The sequence below is a fragment of the Passer domesticus genome, chromosome 5 (genome assembly GCF_036417665.1).
Source record: "Passer domesticus isolate bPasDom1 chromosome 5, bPasDom1.hap1, whole genome shotgun sequence".
In the NCBI taxonomy this organism is placed as follows: Eukaryota; Metazoa; Chordata; class Aves; order Passeriformes; family Passeridae; genus Passer; species Passer domesticus.
This window is the reverse complement of record NC_087478.1, coordinates 80,090,043-80,107,059: the sequence shown is the minus strand read 5'-3', so window position 1 is coordinate 80,107,059 and position 17,017 is coordinate 80,090,043. Positions and strand designations below refer to the sequence as shown.

Below are 17,017 nucleotides of genomic sequence, written 5' to 3'. Positions count from 1 at the left end.
TACAAAGACAGAAAACTAAACAATATATGTTGATTTTTTGGGAGAGTACAAGTCAAGAACAGAGAAAACCATCTAAGCTTTCATGGGAGGTGGACAAAATACATAATAATTTTCATATTATAATGGTCTGCTTTCATAATATGACTTTAAGTCTCTTTTGCATGATTAAGGTACACAGGTCTTAAAACAGAGAAAAGTGAAATGGTCAAGAGGTGACCAGGAAGAATAATTACACAGGTAAAAGAAAACACACTCCTGTCTGTGTCTCCAAGAGATAGGGGTATGGTTTGATTTGAGTTTATATCTGTTACTAAGCACAGAAAATTTTGTAAATGCATAATTAGCATGTCCATTTGACAGCCTACATGATCTGCCAGTACATCTGAGGGAAAAGATCAAAGCAAAGAATTCACAGACTCGTGCATGCAACTATGAAGTTATCGTGTGACATTTTTCAGTTTAACTACAAATTCCACTTGTATGTAAAAATGTCATTTACATTTTTGCAGAAGTTCTCCTAAATTAACTTTCATTATTTATTAATTTAACCTGATGATGTCTTATAATTAGAACTGCTGAGAGATTGACTACAGTGTGGCACATCCCTATAATTAGAACTGCATTGTTCACGACTGTAGAAGTTTATAATGTGCTCACTCACACCTCTGGTTGTTTGAGGAATGAAGTGGGTGAAAAGACCCAAAGACCCTGAAAATATGGGCATGTGTAAATACGTATAACTACAATATTACAAATCTAGGCTAAGAGTAGTTTATTTTAAGTGATTTAGATGGGAAATAGTTATTCTAATATGGAAAGCAAATGGTAGCCCAGAATTTGTTAAGTTATACATACTGGTTCCTTGAAGGTCTGGTTATATAGCTTATCTGTGCATTTTGATACAGGGATAGTGGCAAATGATAGTTGCATACCATAGTAATAATTATTTTTTATTTACAATAGTGTGAATTACCTCCATTTTATACTGGAATAATAAAGACGAAGATCTGGTCACTGACTTTGCCAAACACTTTTCAGCCAAAGAGTGACAGAACCAGAAATGACTCCATTCTCTTTTGAAAGGAAGCGAAATCATGGAATAAGGACATCACCAAACAATGGGTTTAACTCATTCCTTTTATTTCATATCAGAAGTATTGCATTGTGCATCTGGGTCTTTAATGAGGCCAGCAAAGACAAAAGGAAGATGCTCTGTTCTCACTGACCTCTCTGGTTATTGGCAAATCCCTGAGGTGCCAGGCAGAGAGGCAGGGACAGCAACTCCAGTTTGTCAGGAGAGCTAAAATTGGGATGGCAGAACAGCAAAACCTTCCATTTTCCAGATGGAGCATTGTTAATATTCTGGATTTGTGGCGCTGCGCTATTTTGAAACAAATAAAACAAAGTAATAAAAAAGGAAGTTCATTTGCCATATGGCTGTTTATTTCTCTTGTGCTACAGCTCAGAGATAAGTAATGTATGGGTTCTCAATATGGCACATCCACACTCTCCTCCCAGGTGCATAGGATCTAGCACACCTAGATTAACACAAGCCAAACTCCTTTTGATTGCATTGAACATGTGGCATCGTGGCTTAAGGGATTTTCTCTTTCAGCTGGAGTATAAGACACGTTTGACAGCCAGCAGAGGGAAAGATACATTTAGGACTGAAAGGAAGAGTACAGGGGGAAGAAGCAGGTGGATGCAAAAGCACAAAAGATAAAGTGGTTGGTTGTTCAATGTTTTCTGTGTGAAATTAGTGCTTGGGAATTTGGGATTCTGGCAGCCCAAACAAAGATTTGTCTAAAGGGAGAGTGAGACATGAGCAGCAGCATCCCTGGCCCACCACCATCAGGAGTTCTAAGCAGATACAAATTTGAGCAGACAAAAATTTCTGGTGCCCATCAGACAATGACCAAATGGTAAAACTTCCAGTACACCCCAGGCACTTCCAGGTGTGTTCAGGGAAGGAGCATTGCCTGCATTACAGACAGTTCATGGCATTTGACAGTAAATATAAACAGCATATATAAACATATTTATATGTATATAAAATATAGAAAGAAAAATCTAGCTAATGTTGACTTAGTCTCCAGAATTTTCCTTTGCAGCATAGGGCAGCCACAGTATGCTGGTCTTTCTTCCCTCTCGTCTCTTGTCTCAGCAGGTGCACCTTGAATTTTTTAAAAAAGTAAAATTAAAAGAAGGGTCTTAACATCACGTTTTACTTAACATTCCAAAATTTGTCAAAGCAATCAAAGAAAGGCAAGACCTGCCACAGCTACAAACACTTCAGAAGTTTAGAGCACCTGTGTCTGTGTGTCTGTTGCAGGAGAGCAATGGTGTGTGTTCTCTGCTCTGCTGCAGGAGGATAAAAGCATGGTAGGGTGCCAATGTCACATTGTAGGTGATATTATCCTTGCAGTAGGACAGTTCAAATCTGGAATGGGTAACTTAGAGAAGCTACTCCATTCCTTTTACCTTCTTTTACCCTGATTTGAGATTTTCTCTCTGATTTCTAGGGCATGACAGGTTTGGAGCAGAAACACTACACCACTGCAAGTACAAGTAAAGTGCACGTAGATATAGAAGTATTCTGGGGTTCTGGGAGATATTACCACTCTCTACTAGGGGGATATTGCCACTCCCAGTCTCACAGCTCAGTGATGACCATGTAATGTTCATGGGAAAAAAAAGAAAAATTGTACTGAGAAGCTCTCAAAGCAATTATTTCCACACCATCCCCTGACTGTTCATTTAGGGCAGCCATATATGAAAATCAGTGACAACATATGGTATACTTTAAATGACTTTGCAACCAATGGCAATCCAACCAAAAGCCTAAACCAAGGAAATAAGGATGTGGTGCCCACAGAAAACAAAATATATCTTTTTATTTGTTTGCCTTGCTTTGTTTTAATTGAGACAAGACCTCACAATTCCTGCAGGTTTTGCTGTGCAGAAAGTTCCAAGTAGGCATCAAGAGTAACTTGAGGGGGAAAAGTGTGGTAGCTCATCCATTTTAATTCTGGGTAACAGGGCAAAACTTATCTCCTGATAGCTCTCTAGCTACTCTGATGATAGGAACCTCAGTGCAAAGCACTTACGCGTGCACTTAATTTTAAACCCAGCAGTAATCCTGATTGAATCAAGACCTCTACCTTTGTGCTTAAAGTAAAGCATGTGCTTAAGTACCTTTTTGTATAGGGGCCTTAATTACATTATGTGTGTGAGAGGATATGATCATTTTAGTTGGCTTTCCCAAGAGAGCCTTTAGTTAATAAAATAACTAGGTTTAATACTCCACAGAGTCGTATGGGAACAGAATTGTGCTCCTCCTCCTGAAGCCCAGCACAGGGTAGATGGTAATTTAATTGTTGGAAGCACAGAAAGTGCTGAAATGCTGTATGTCTTAATATTGTACTGCAGGAGCTTGTTTGTTTCTATTATGTAATACCTTGGGAAACCACTGTGCAATGCTATCACCAGTTATTCATAACTATGTTTGAATTTACTGATGTATAGTTGTTTTACCAGATGAGAGAAGGAGAAAAAAAGTCCAATTAACTGGAATTTCTTTAAAGAGAATGAATGAAAACAAAAGCAAAAATAAAACTCATATTCTTTCCCATCAGAACCACCTGCTCCAGCGAGGAAAATTCAGCACAATAAAGAGAAGACCAAAATAAAAATAGGGCAGATCTGTTTGCAAATAGTTTCTTCAAAAGTCCTTATTATGGTATTCTATGATATTGTTCTGTGTGAAAAGCTGAAGTGCATGGCTGTGAGACAGTGGTGAGCAGAGGAAGGACTGGTGAACTCACTGTAGATCCTCAGACATCATCCTGAGGTGTTCATTCCAACCTTTGATTCTCCACAACAAGCCACCAAAATGTCTCCTGCACCACCAGCTGCTCCCAAAAATGCTTAAAGGTAACACCCCAAGGAAGTAATTTGGGCTGGGCAACTGCAGGCAGGTGGAACCCAAGAGCCAGGATTTTACACTGCACAATTTACTCTGACACCCATGGGGTCTGGAAGAGATTTTTTTCCTACTTGTTGGGTTTATCTCAAGTGGTTTTATGTACATAACATGAGTCTTTGCAGAACATTACATTGAGCAGTGCAGACCAGAGCTTCCTAAAAGTAGTTTCCCATAGTGGTTGCTCTTGTGAAATAGCTGAAGCAAGGCTGAGCCATATCAATATCACATCAGGATCTGACAATTTTTCATCACTGTATTTATTTGCAGCAGAAAAGCTGATTTTCCTTAAATGGCAGAGAGCAACAATTTCTACTATTGATTAATACATACTGTGGTTTTATGCCATGGACAGGTTCCATGTTATGTCAGTTGGACAGCATCACAGTATGCTTTTGCTTAAAAAACAGTCCTCAGCTGGGAAAAGAACAAATCATTTTCAATTAACGTAAGAAAGACACATAAAAATAAAATGAAATAAAATAAAAACAAATAAGTAAGAAGGAAATATTATATAAATTTTTTACAGATTTTTTAATGGAAAAATTACCTTTTACTTCAAAATAGAGAGTGAGAATTTAGCCCACACTTGTAATTTAGTATGTGTAGTAATTTAGAATTAGGTTTTACAAAGCTAAAGATTAAAAAATTATCCATTAAAAGTGTTAACTTTAAGTGGCTTCCAAGAAATTTCTCCTCAGTTCTCTTTGGGATTGACTAGCAAAAGGGATTTATGGAGCTAAGTACAACTTCATGCACCCAACTTGCACAGTTTAACTCCTCATGGTCTATGGTCAGATGCCATCAGACATTCCACATATTTCCTAATGCTTGGAATGCAGCAATCTTTTTGCACCCACTTCTCATTGAGGGAGGAATGGATTAACAACATTGATGTATCTGTGGGGTTTTTCACAGAAAACCCAGCAGCTGTGACAGCCTGCAGGTGTGCAGTGTAAATGAAGGTCTGCAGTCCCTTCCTGGAGTGCAGAGTAATAGAGAAATTACTATTTTAATAGCTACATGCTCAGGAGTGTCCTCCCCAAACGTGGGCACACAAGGCTGGCTGCATTTCCAACCCCCTGTTAATGGCTGTGAGGGTGTACAAGCCCTCGCACAGGATTTTAGGGGAGACGCTGGATAAAACCAGCCTTGGTGTTAGGAAATTGCAGTTAAAAAAGTGATTTTCAATAATGTTACTATTTACAGGCTTAACCTTGCTTCCATCTGAGTCAGCAGCAGACTTCCAATGATTTCAATACTGGAGGCTAAAGCACTCAATACCTTTCAAACTATAAGGTCAGAACACAAATTCTTGATGTATAGACCCCCAGCCAGCAAGGGAAAGATGGGAAGAAACGAAGGTCTGTAACATAGATGTTCATAAATTTGAGACCTCAGCTCATCAGCATCAAATTTCAATTTGAATATGTATAAATTTCTGAGTAATAGAGGAACTAAGTTGGCAAAATACATATATATTAGTCTAAACTCAGATTAGTTTCAGATACATGTAACAAACAGCATCCAACTTCAATCACTTGCATAGTTAAAGTATTTGAATGGCTTAAACTTAGCCATATGCTTAAATCTCTAATGAACAGAGACCAGACTGCCTTTTTAAAATCAAGTCTTACATTTAACATTTGCCTAAATACCGATTTAGGCTCAGGGACTTAAATCTATGGAATAATTTTAATTTAGAAAGACAGAGGTAAAAAGGGGGAGGAAATCCTTTCCCTCTTCTGAGATGGAAAATCAGACAGAAAGGGACTCAGATATTCCATATAACACCCCACAGCATCCTCCCCCTTCTGTTTTCACTGTAAATAAAAGTTCACTTACTGCCATTCACTTCACAGGATTCAACTAATTTGAAAACTGCTATTACATCTCCCCTCAGTTTTCTGATGTTCACACTAAACAAGTCCAGTCCTCTCAAATTTTCTTGTAAGACATTTTTCTGTATGTCTTTGATCATATTTGTCATCTTCCTGTTGACTGCTCCTGCTTTCTTCACATCTCTTAAAATGTAGTAACTTGAACAGGAGATCAGAGTTGAGGGCTTTACCAGAAAATTGAAAATATTACTTGTTGGGATTTATATGTGACACTTCTTTTTATACATGGTGGTACAAGTGGCTAAAATGATTAATTTTTGCACAGATTATTTTCCCTTATAACTCCAAAATAATTTCTGGGAAATCTACTGTGCCCTCCCTCATCTTATATCTGTGCAGAAGTCATAGTTTGGTCAGAGAGAATAAAATTAAGCATAGCTGCTTGTCCTGTTCATTATTTAACCACCTCTTGTTTTTCCAGACTGTGATTCTAATTTGCTAAAACTGGTTTGAGTTCTAATCTTAAGGGTGCTTGAGAGTTGTCCCAATTTGATGTAATCCAGCAAAATTAATGAACATGCTCAATTCCACCCTCCATTACTAAAAATGGGGAATAATACCAAACCCAGGAGAGGTCAAAGTATGACTCCTTTTCTGCATTGCTCCAGTGTAACAAAAACCCATTTAGAACTGTTTTGGTTTTTTTTTTTTTTTAATTTCCTTTTATTTCCTTTTTAATTTTTATTCCTTTTAATTCACTTTTCTAACTGGATGTGCATACAACACTTACCCATTTTGCATTTTCGTGCTTTATTTATGGTAACATCTTTCAAATCACGTCAGAATCAGATGGTGACTCACAACTACTTCATTCTATGAATGCTGTTACCCTGCCATTGAAGGAAAAGTGATTGGTTTGACAGCTTAGTCTGATGTATCTGTCAGTTGTTACTTATCACTTTTACATCCTTTGCTTACAGGTGAGTTGAGCATTGCTCCTTATCTATTTGGCCTAGAATTTCTTTATCTGCAATTCTCCCCTGTTTAAAAATCAGATACTACATTCCCCCATTTCCTGTATTCTAGATTTCCAATCATTCTCTCATTTTCCTACTCACCCATTCTAGATTATTTCAGCAGGTCCAGAAATAATAGAAAAAGTTCCTATTTTTCAAACTAATCTCTAATTTATTCTTTGCCTATATGAATCTCATTTCTTTGTGGTGGAGAACTGAACTTTTTTTCCTTTTAAGTGAAGAATGGAGGAAAAAAACCTTGGGAATTCAACACCAGATTTATAATTTTTTATGTATTCTGGTAGTTAATAAGGGAACTAACGAGGGGTTCTCATGGGCACAATCAAAATTAGCAGAATCTATCCAAAACATATTCCAACAATGCAAACAAAGACGTGGGGTTTAGTTTAATATTTTTCCTATACTATATGGGCACCCACCTATAAAAATATATTTCTATTAAATTGTATACTGAGAAATAGAAATATCAAATTAGCAGGAAGATGAAATAGTTTAAAAGCTATTTAAAAAACATGTTTCAAGATCTGTAAAATTATTAAAATATAGGGTAAAAGCTCCCTTGTACTTTTTTCATTGAATAGAAAATACAGTAATTATAGTTCTGTGCCATGTTGTTCCCAACCTATTATAATAAATATTTTACATGCATTTCTTTTGTCATTTTCTCATCTATTGATTCCTATGCAAAAGTGAATTTAACATGCAGAAACATCAGATAGGCAAGGTTCCCCTTTGTATTTGGTGGGAGCAATTTATAAACACTTCATTGATAGTTCCTCTACATTCATGTGAATATTGCAATTTTTTAGTATATTTTATGAACAAAGGAAGGAGGCATGTAAAAGTGTTGGGGTAAACCTGGTGCCCTGGAAAGACTTTTTCAGCTTGATGAGAAGAGGAGAGATTAAGGAATAGGGTGGAAGAGATCTGTAATAGCCGTAATCTGGAAAGCCATAATAGCCATAATAATCTGGAAAGTTTTAAAATTGCCAAAGGTAAAAACCAAATAACCATGACTGCAACTTTGTGTTATCACCCTAAGTTTCCTGGCCCACTTAAGACTGCACCCTGGAAACAAGGAGTTCATAAATGTTAAATTAGACAGACTTTGCTCTGTGATGGCATGGCTGTGACCTAAAGCAAGAATACAGAATGCCTTTCAGTTAGAGAGTCTGTCACTCTCATTCCCTTTGATGCTCTTCCTTCACTTTCAGGAAGAGAGCACAGGGAGTTAAGGTTGGTGGCCTGCTCCCCTGTTGTCCCTTATTTTACAGGCATTGAAATCCAGATGAAACCTCCAGCCCCACACACAAAACCCCCTTCGCTTTCATCAGTAACTTTCTCCTTCACTAAAGTTTCCATCAGAGAGCTGGTGAGCCTCATTATACAGTCACCCAGCTCTGGTCACCACACAGCCATGGCAAAGGAAGCACTGTAGAAACTCCCAGAAAAGGTTCCTTCATCTGAGCACATTTTGGCTGAGGCTCTTTCTTCCTCCCGCTTTGAGAAGTGAATGAAATCTCTGCGGGTGCTGCGGCTCCTGCAGATCACAGGGGCTCTGTGGCCCCTCGTAACCTCCCCGGTTGTCTTTACTCTGGAAACAGCATCCCTACACACGCAGGGAAGGCTGAGTCAGCAGCCCAGGCCTGCCATCCCTTTGTTGGAAACTTGTCCATAAACATTAGCTGTAGGCCTGTGTTCTAGCAAACTTCTCTCCCTGTGAAAATTACAAGTATTTATCACATGCCTGAGGTTTCGGAAGATGGGGCAAAGCTTGAGGCCTCTCCTCTGACTAAAAATCGGAAACTGGAATTTAATCTGGTCAGAAATGACTGAAACATTCACACTCTTCTGTTCCTCACTGGGTATAACAAAGCTGGGCCATAGCTAACATATCAAGGATGCATCAAGGATGATTTCTTCTTAAATCAGCATAAGATTACAAATTTGCTTTGTGCTTGCATCTTGATTTGACTGCTGGGTTGTCTGTTGTTTTTTGATTTTGGGGACTGATGGCAATCTCCTCAACATGGTTAGAGCACATTGCGAAATGTCTGGAGCTCAGCCTATGCTAATGTCCCTACTGCTGCTCTGCTTCGAGGAAGCAACTGGAGACGAATGACTGGGCTTAACTTCCTAATTAAGGAAGAGCTGGAGGGAATACATCATGGGCAGTAGGGAAAAAAAAAAAAAGAAAAAAAGAAAAGGATTTTTTTTCTGGTTTATGCTTCAAATGATTCATGACTTGCAATACATCATATGCAGTCCTGGTTCAACATGAGTTTTAGGCAAGTGTATTGCTTTAACTTGTAACCTTTTCTGAAAACTATTGGAAAATTGAGTAGGGCTTCATTTCAAAAATGAAAGACTGAGTGAGAAACTGTGTTTGTTCTACTGTTTTTAACACTTGCTAAGGATACTTTTTTCACGTTAGTCTTTTGTAACTGATCCCCTTTTTTGGGACTAAAGATTGATGTGTCTATCACTTCAGAAACATTTGTTTCACTATGACTTTAACAAGCCTCTGAGATCTAATAAAGTTTGTAGGAATGCAAAACTCACAAAGAAAACTGAAGTAACCTACCCTTAGCTTTGGTCAACTCCACGTCCACCTGAATAAATTTCATGATCTAAGGGTCTATCATACATAAGTAATATCTATATAACATTGTTCATAGGAAAACATCCCTAAAACTGAAATAGAGTAATGCTTTCCTTCTCTTCTGCTGTCCTAATTTCTACAAAACTGATGCTTTCCTGAAGAAGGCTTCCATTCAGCCCCTCTACCATCCTACTTCCTCCCTAAAAAAAGTATCAAGAAATATTTATGACATGCAAAGAGACTTCCATTTCTAAGGACATAAAATGTGTTCAAGTTCTTATAAGAAATAGAGCATTACACTTGGGTTTACATTTAAATATGATTTCTGAAAACTAATAAAAAAATTAGAAATGTTGGTGCACAGGAAAAGGACAAGTGAGAAAAAAAACGCATATAAAAATATCCACAGGATAGCGTGGGGAACTAAATGGGGGAAAATTTCTTTTGCTTTGGAGAGAGCATTATGTAGGCAAGGCAATTTTATTAGCACGGTTGGATAAAATATAAAGGGTTTTCCTAATCTCAGAGACTTCAAAAGAGTTTTTTTTGAGACAATATTAATATCAAAGCCAGTTGTCACTATTATTAAAATGTTCTTTGCTCTTCATTAGTCACAAATGATCCCCTCGACTCACAAAAAGGTACTCGGTAAATTAAAAGCTTTTATGTAACACTCCAACAAAAGTTGAATGACTCCGGAGTTAAAAGGCAACTCTTGTGTCTGTCAATATTCAAAGTGGTACCCAATTTTTTCCTTTTTTAAAGTAGCGATTTCCTTGGGGTATTTATTCATTTATAGATCTATTAAGAGACCGATGAGGAACGGACGATTAATGAAAAGCTTTGTCACTCTGAGTTCTCACAAGCAATCATTAAAGGCCTGATTTTGCATGGTGGGCAGCCTGCTAGGGCCATGTAAAATCCCTCTGGAGGATAAACAGGTCTATCCATCTCCAGGATTTATGTCTGTGTGAGGGCAGGGTGGTAATTCCTGGTGCTGGGTGCTCTTCCTAACGCACTCTGTCTAAGCTCTTCAAAAGAGTTTGTTTGCTGATCGCGTTAGGCAGAACACAGCTCATCCCTCCAGTGGGCTGCATTGTGCCACTCTTAATCGCTCTTTAATTGCAGCCTCACACTGCTGGACTTAATGGGAGCTCCTCACCCACTCCATGGTGAAGGACTGGAGGATAGGATTATGGGATTTCCTTGATGTAGACACAGAAATACCACACATGGTGCAGGGGAGTCACCGGAATTTGTGCACCACTGGATTTACGCTCGGAGTTTTCCCTCCATGGAGCCTCCTCTGAGGCTGAGATGTGGGGACTAAGGATCCGCAGTTGGGTCTCACCTTCAGATAACCCTGCTGGTGGTACCATTTATCTATTGTGTCTTGGCCTTGGGGGAAGGTTGGTGGAATGGTGGAGGTGGCACTGAGAACCAGATTTCCAGGATTTTATGCCTTGTGCCTTCAGTTGTATCACTTTTTCCCTTTGTGGCTCAATTTTTCTATTTATAAAATGGGAAAAGAAACGGTGAGCTAAGGCTGAATTAATACCTTTAGACTGGAATAGAAAGGTAATATAGTAGTACAAAGTATTAATTATTATATTATCTCTCTCTTTTTAATGGATTTATATTTAATTCAGTTACAGAGAGATGCTTTGTTCGCATAATAACATTTTCTACTGCCTTTGAGGCTCATAGGAGCAAGCTAGTGGGAAGGAAACTGGTAAGTGTTTGAATTTAGAAATGCTGCTGGTTTCAGTGTATTTAAAATGCTGTTGAAGTCGGGACGATTTAAATGTGTGAGATTTCAAATGTCTCATTGACACACATCGCAAATTCCTTCATTGCCTGAGGGAGCTACAGCAAAAGGGAAAGTTGGAGTCTTTTAGTTTCACAGTTAAGGCAGCTTTTTTTTAAAGTGAGTTAATGATGGAGCATTTGCCTGTGCAGTTGTAACAGAGCAATCTGTCACTGTGAGAAGACTCCTGGGGTGACTACCAAGACATGTTAACTAGCAATGGTACCTCCATTGTACATGACCCGTTCCTCACCCTGGTGTTGCTATATATTCCAGCCAGGTTCCTGAGTGAGAAATGGGAATGGATTCCTGTTTTGTACAGAGGCACAGGCCCCACTCAGCTTGTAAAAACTGAGGGTGAGGGGACTCTGCTGGGGGAAGCAAGCTGAGGGTCTGGCCGACGCTCTTTTTCTATTCCTGCACTCAGCATTGAGGGGTGCATCTGTTGTTTTGTCACAGAGCTGGCTCCTCTCGTGGTCCCCTCGCTGCACACCCCACCACGAGACATGCTGTAAGCACACACTCATTGATCTTTACTCCATCTGATGACAGATACAAATCTGCTGCCACTGCACCTTATGCTAATGTTCAAATGAAAATGAATAGTATGCACTGAGGCACACCAGGCTGCACTTTACCTGCCTGTGTGTATTTATTTGGGAATGTGATGCTGAAACCAGCCTTCTGGGCCCATCTCCAGGTCTCAGCTACAGAACAGCATGAGATTTTCAGGTGTGTGAATTCCCCTAGATTACAACTTGTTTTCTTGGCAGAGGAACCAAGATTTCTGGGCTGAAAAAAGCAACCAAGTGGTCTGACAAAATTCTTGCCCTGGGCGTAGGACAAACAGGACCATAGTTTGCTCCTGTGGTTTGTTTCAAGGTCACATTTTGTGTTACATAAGACTGGTACAGTCTTTCAGTGATGCTGGATAGAGCACAATTGATTTGGACTCTCCCATTCATGCCATCCATGAGGATGGAATATCAAACTGGATGCCCTGGACATTTGTAGCGGAAAAAAAAGTCAAAGTGAAACCAGGCTTCCTACCTTTCCACCTTCTTTCCGTGTGTGGTGCAATTCTCAATGGACTGTGGCTGGAAAAAACATGTCTCAGAAATATGCAGTGATATTCCATGCAAAAATTTCTGTAGCAGTCAATTACCAAATCCTCAATTTTGCTCTCCAAAGCTGTAATTTCAGCTGATGTCTATGTCCAAATAAAAAATCGAAAATATGAGTAAACCAAATCCAATATATCTCATATACTTGCCCAGTTCCCAGGAAATCACATATTCCATATATCTAATAAATTTTCCTGAAACTCTGGAATTGCAGCTGCTGATTGTGAATAATGTTTGAAATGAGAAATCCAACGCCTGGCAACTCTTTCAGTGAAGAAATTCTTCCTGATGTCCAACTGAACCTTTCCTGGCACAGCCTGGAGGCCATTTCTAATCCTTTTGGAAATATTGTCCCTGCAAACTAAAACTCAGTCTCAGGAGAGTCTGTGTGGGATCACAGCTACTTTGCTTCTGTAAGATCCTCTTCAGGACTGGAAAATTATTTTCATGTCACACTGTTCTACACCCAAAGAAAATATTTGTTCCGTTGTTTGTACAGAAATTAAGAAAATCTCATTTTATCTGGAATTTGGCCCCACACCCTCTACAGATACCAGCCTCAACAAATTCCTTTTTCTTTCCACCCCACTCTTAAGAATCAGCTCTAAACTTATTTGTCCGTGTAATTCCAACTTCCCCAGTCCTTCCCCATGAGATGATGATGTTTCCCCATCCTGCCCTCAGATAAGCCCTTCTTTGTGTGTTCTCCATCCACTCTGTGTCCCCTACCTGAGTTTCTTTCTGGTTCAACAGGAGACAGCAAGTGCCATGGCTGATCTGGTACATTGGGCACCCTGCCTGATTGATTTGCCAGCCAGCTGAGATGAAAGAACATGGATGACTGCTGTCTTTTCCAGTTTTCCCTCAAGGGAATTATTTAAACTCATTCTCTTCTACCACCAATTGCAGAAAATACCAACTGCCAGAAGACCTGAAGGAACTAAGACCCCCATCCAGTCTAAGATTTGACTGAAGTTGCCTCATGGGTGTGATTGACAGGCAGATCAAGATATTTTTATTTTTAACTAGGTTCCTAAGAAAAAAGTATCAAGTTGTTTCAGCCAAACAAACTCTGAAGAGAAGATTAGGAACCTTTATCATTTTTCCTCAATTTTTTTATACCATCCTTAATCTGACATATCTAATTACACTCTGTGTTCTGATACAGAGCTGGTAGAGGGTATTTCTTTTTGGAAGACTGGATATTAACACTGGCCCTGAACACTGTTGGGACTTCCAGATGTCACTGTAGTAAAACTAAGTAAAGGTAACCTTATGAAAAATTTCTCTGAGCTGTAGCACACTCCCACACCTGCAGGGAATAAAGATACTAAAGGCACATTACAAAACTACACAGAATGTAGAATCATAGGAAGTCCTGAGTTGGAAGGGACTCACAAAGGCCATCAAAGCCCAGCTCCTGGGCTTGCACAGAACACCCCAAGAGTCACACAATAAACTCTGTCAGGCTTGTGCCAACTCTTGCCAGATTCTTGTGACCAAGAATCTGGTCACAAATCTGGCCATGACCACTTTCCTGGGGAGCCTGTTCCAGTACCTCTGGCTGAAGAACCTTTTCCTGATATCCAGCCTAAACCTCCCCTGACTCAGCTTTGTGCTCTTTGCTTAAGTCATGTCACTGGTCATGAGTGAGGGGTTCAGTGCCTGCCCCTCTGAGGAAGCTGTGGACAGCAGTGAGGTCTGCCATCAGTCTATTCTGGAAGGAAAGGAGAATCTGGAATGAAAAAAAAAAGCAACATTGCAAGGAAACCTGTGCTGTCTGGATCTTCAGTTTTCCCAGAGCGAGTCTCTTATCACTCTGGATCTGCACATTACCTGGGTGTTAGGCTTTGCTTAACTAGCAAAATCATCCCTGCTTTTGCAAGAGCAGAGCCACTTAGTGCCTGCTCACAGACCACTTTGGTTCAGGCTACCTTGTGCTCTAATGAACATATCACAGCAATAGCTCAGAGCTCCCCGTATTTCCAAAAAGCATATGTTAAACAATGTAAGCAAAGAGAAACCGTAACAGGCTTCGCTTGTCCTAACAGTCCATCTGTTTCCCACTCCCCACTGAGCACATCTCTTCTCCTGGTTCCCTTTCAGGTGCACTCTTACCTTATGTAACGTGCTTTTTATTGGAGATTCATGCTGTGACCCTGTCAGAATTGCTACAGCAGGGGTGACCTCGGTAATGACTGTCCACAGCCTGCCAAGCTAAGTTGGTCAGTGTTAGCTGATTAAACTTTTAACAACATCCCCTGTGCGATAAAGGGCAAAATGACAACTTTGCCCATCGTCAAGGTGTCTGTATAATAAACTAATTAGTAAACCACACAGTCTGTGGAGCTTTTAATGAGTGCTATCGTCTGGCCTCTGTAATAAAAACCCAGTCTGCCCCCTTTTGGGATTCAATTAAGGCACAGACTGTCATATGCTTGGCCTGGCTGATCAATGAATCCATTCCGACCTTTGTCGGAGCTGTTTGCAAGGTCACTGGCAGTAGTGAGGGAAGCCAGCCTGGTGCTGGGGAGACAAACCCACCAGCCTCAGCTGCTAATGTCCTCCAGCTCCTTTGACATCAGCAGAAGTTTCTCTCCCACAAAGGTTAGCTGAAAGAGAATGTGGCAATATGCATATATATAAAATTTAAATATATGGATGCCAGTTCTTCTGAACAGAAAGGTTTCCCTGTTATTTATAAAGTTCATTAATTCCTTCACATCTGCATATACCTAGACACCTGTGGGGTTTTTTAAGCACCAAAATGTGCTGTCAAATGTTTGCTCTCTAAGCTGCATTTATTGCTGTGATCCAGATACACAAACAAAACAAACACAATAGAGTAGCCCCAGATTATACAAATCAGGCCCCTTTTCAGGTCCTTGCATACAAATAATACTTATCACAATACAATTCCAGTAGGGGTTTATAGCACTGAAATAATTTTTATGGTGCTCCATTGCAATTTTACAGAGAGGAAAGTGTCTTGAAAAAAAAAAAAAAGTCAGCTAGACAATGACCCAATGAGATACCCAGGAGCTGTAATCAAGGCATCTTTAAAAGTAAAGATTTCAGATTTCAGTCCTTTCACCTCTGACTTCCACTCTCAGGAGGATAAACAAGAATCAGGGGACTGCAGATTGAAGACAAGGCCTTCAGTGTCATTGTCATCTGTCCTGAGCAGTGCCTAGGAACCTGGGCTCCAGGCAAGCTCTGTCCACAGCTACACTGCCAATGATGCACTTGTTTTTTATTACTGCTAGAACCTCCAGAGCTCCAAACATCACTCCCTGCAGCCAACAGCAAAGCACTGCATTGGGTGATATGGCAGGGCCATCAGAGACTGTGTCCTACTGTGAAATTAGCAATCAGAACAGCAAAAAACTGGATGGAGTTTATGAATTCACTCTGTACAGGTAAGAACACTAACCTCCAAACTGTGGCTTTCTCTTCTGTCCTCTTCTTTTTTTTGTTTGAATTGAATAATCTGCTTGAATCTGTGGCAGGGGATCAAGTTCTGTTGGTCTTTAAATACCAAAATGCAGAAACACAGAGGTGATTACAGTGGTACAAGAGTGATGCCTAGTATTGCAATTCTGCTATTTTCATTCCATTAGATGTGGAAAACAATGGAAATGCAGATCTTTGCCTTTTTTTAATGTAGGCAAAATTGCACTTTAGCAAAATAGCACAAGCTCACCCTTGACTATTGTGGTACAAAAAATCAGTTTACTTAGTTATCTAACAGAAATTCTATTAGTATATATATTTGTTATTATTCTTCACTATCTCTACTCCAGTGAATCCATCCTATGCCTCTCTGAGTCTCTTCCTTTTTTTCTCTGGGACATCTGCATGTAACCAGTCTTGCATTTCTTGCTGTGATTCCCACCTGTACCTCAGTTGCCACTGTGCCCCTCTCTTACCAGACTTGTTACAAGTCACAAAACCCTGCTGACATTTAGGACACACTTTTCTGTACACCCACACCTTTCAGCAGCAAGTCCCTAATCCCAGCTCTCTGCTAGGGCCTCCCACTTTTCCAGAATTCAGGAATAATGTGCATTATTCCTTCAGCTGTTGCCTCAAAGGAAAAGGTGCTCACAGCCCAGGAGGGCTCACAAAGCAGACAAGAGGTGAATCAGTCTCTAAAGGAACATAATTCTGCATTTCTCAGGAAAGTTCTAACAGTTATTTTTGCTGGGGCCAGCCTTGCCTGGCCACACCAGCCTCTAAGGCACCAGCAGGAGGTTTTTGTATCTGGTAGGTGTCACTCTGCTTTCCTCCTTCCAAAGGCAGCTACAGCAATTAGTTTCAGAATTTAGCCTGTTAAGATGATTGAGAGGTAAGGAGTTGCTTGAAGGGGAACTTTATAAAAGAGAAGAAGAAAAAGCAAACATTAACTTAATAAAAATATATCTGAGAATTTTTTTTAAATTTTGGAATTCAAGCAGAAAAAAACTGAACACTTAATTAAATGTTGTTATTTTTTACCCCTCTCTGGGCAATCCAACATTTAAATCAGGAATATTATATTAAGGTATTGCTTATTAAAATTGTGTTAAATCAGAACTCAGGTTTCAATGCCTCAGATTGAAGACTGATCAACCTGCACGTGTCT

At 39.6% G+C, this 17,017-nt stretch overlaps 1 long non-coding RNA gene across 2 annotated transcripts in view; it reads right to left on the bottom strand.

Annotated features, from left to right (window-relative positions):
* Positions 1–1,088: 1,088 nt before the first annotated feature.
* The window catches only part of LOC135301129 (uncharacterized), a 65,699-nt gene continuing 49,770 nt past the window's right edge, over positions 1,089–17,017 (bottom strand). Inside the window, exons 12-14 of one of the 2 annotated variants that reach the window (XR_010362868.1) lie at positions 15,827–15,921; positions 4,316–4,399; positions 1,089–2,173 (exon numbers count right to left, since the gene is read on the bottom strand). This is a non-coding gene — a long non-coding RNA (uncharacterized LOC135301129). The remainder of the gene's footprint in view (positions 2,174–4,315; positions 4,400–15,826; positions 15,922–17,017) is intronic. The other variant, XR_010362869.1, reaches the window with a different exon arrangement.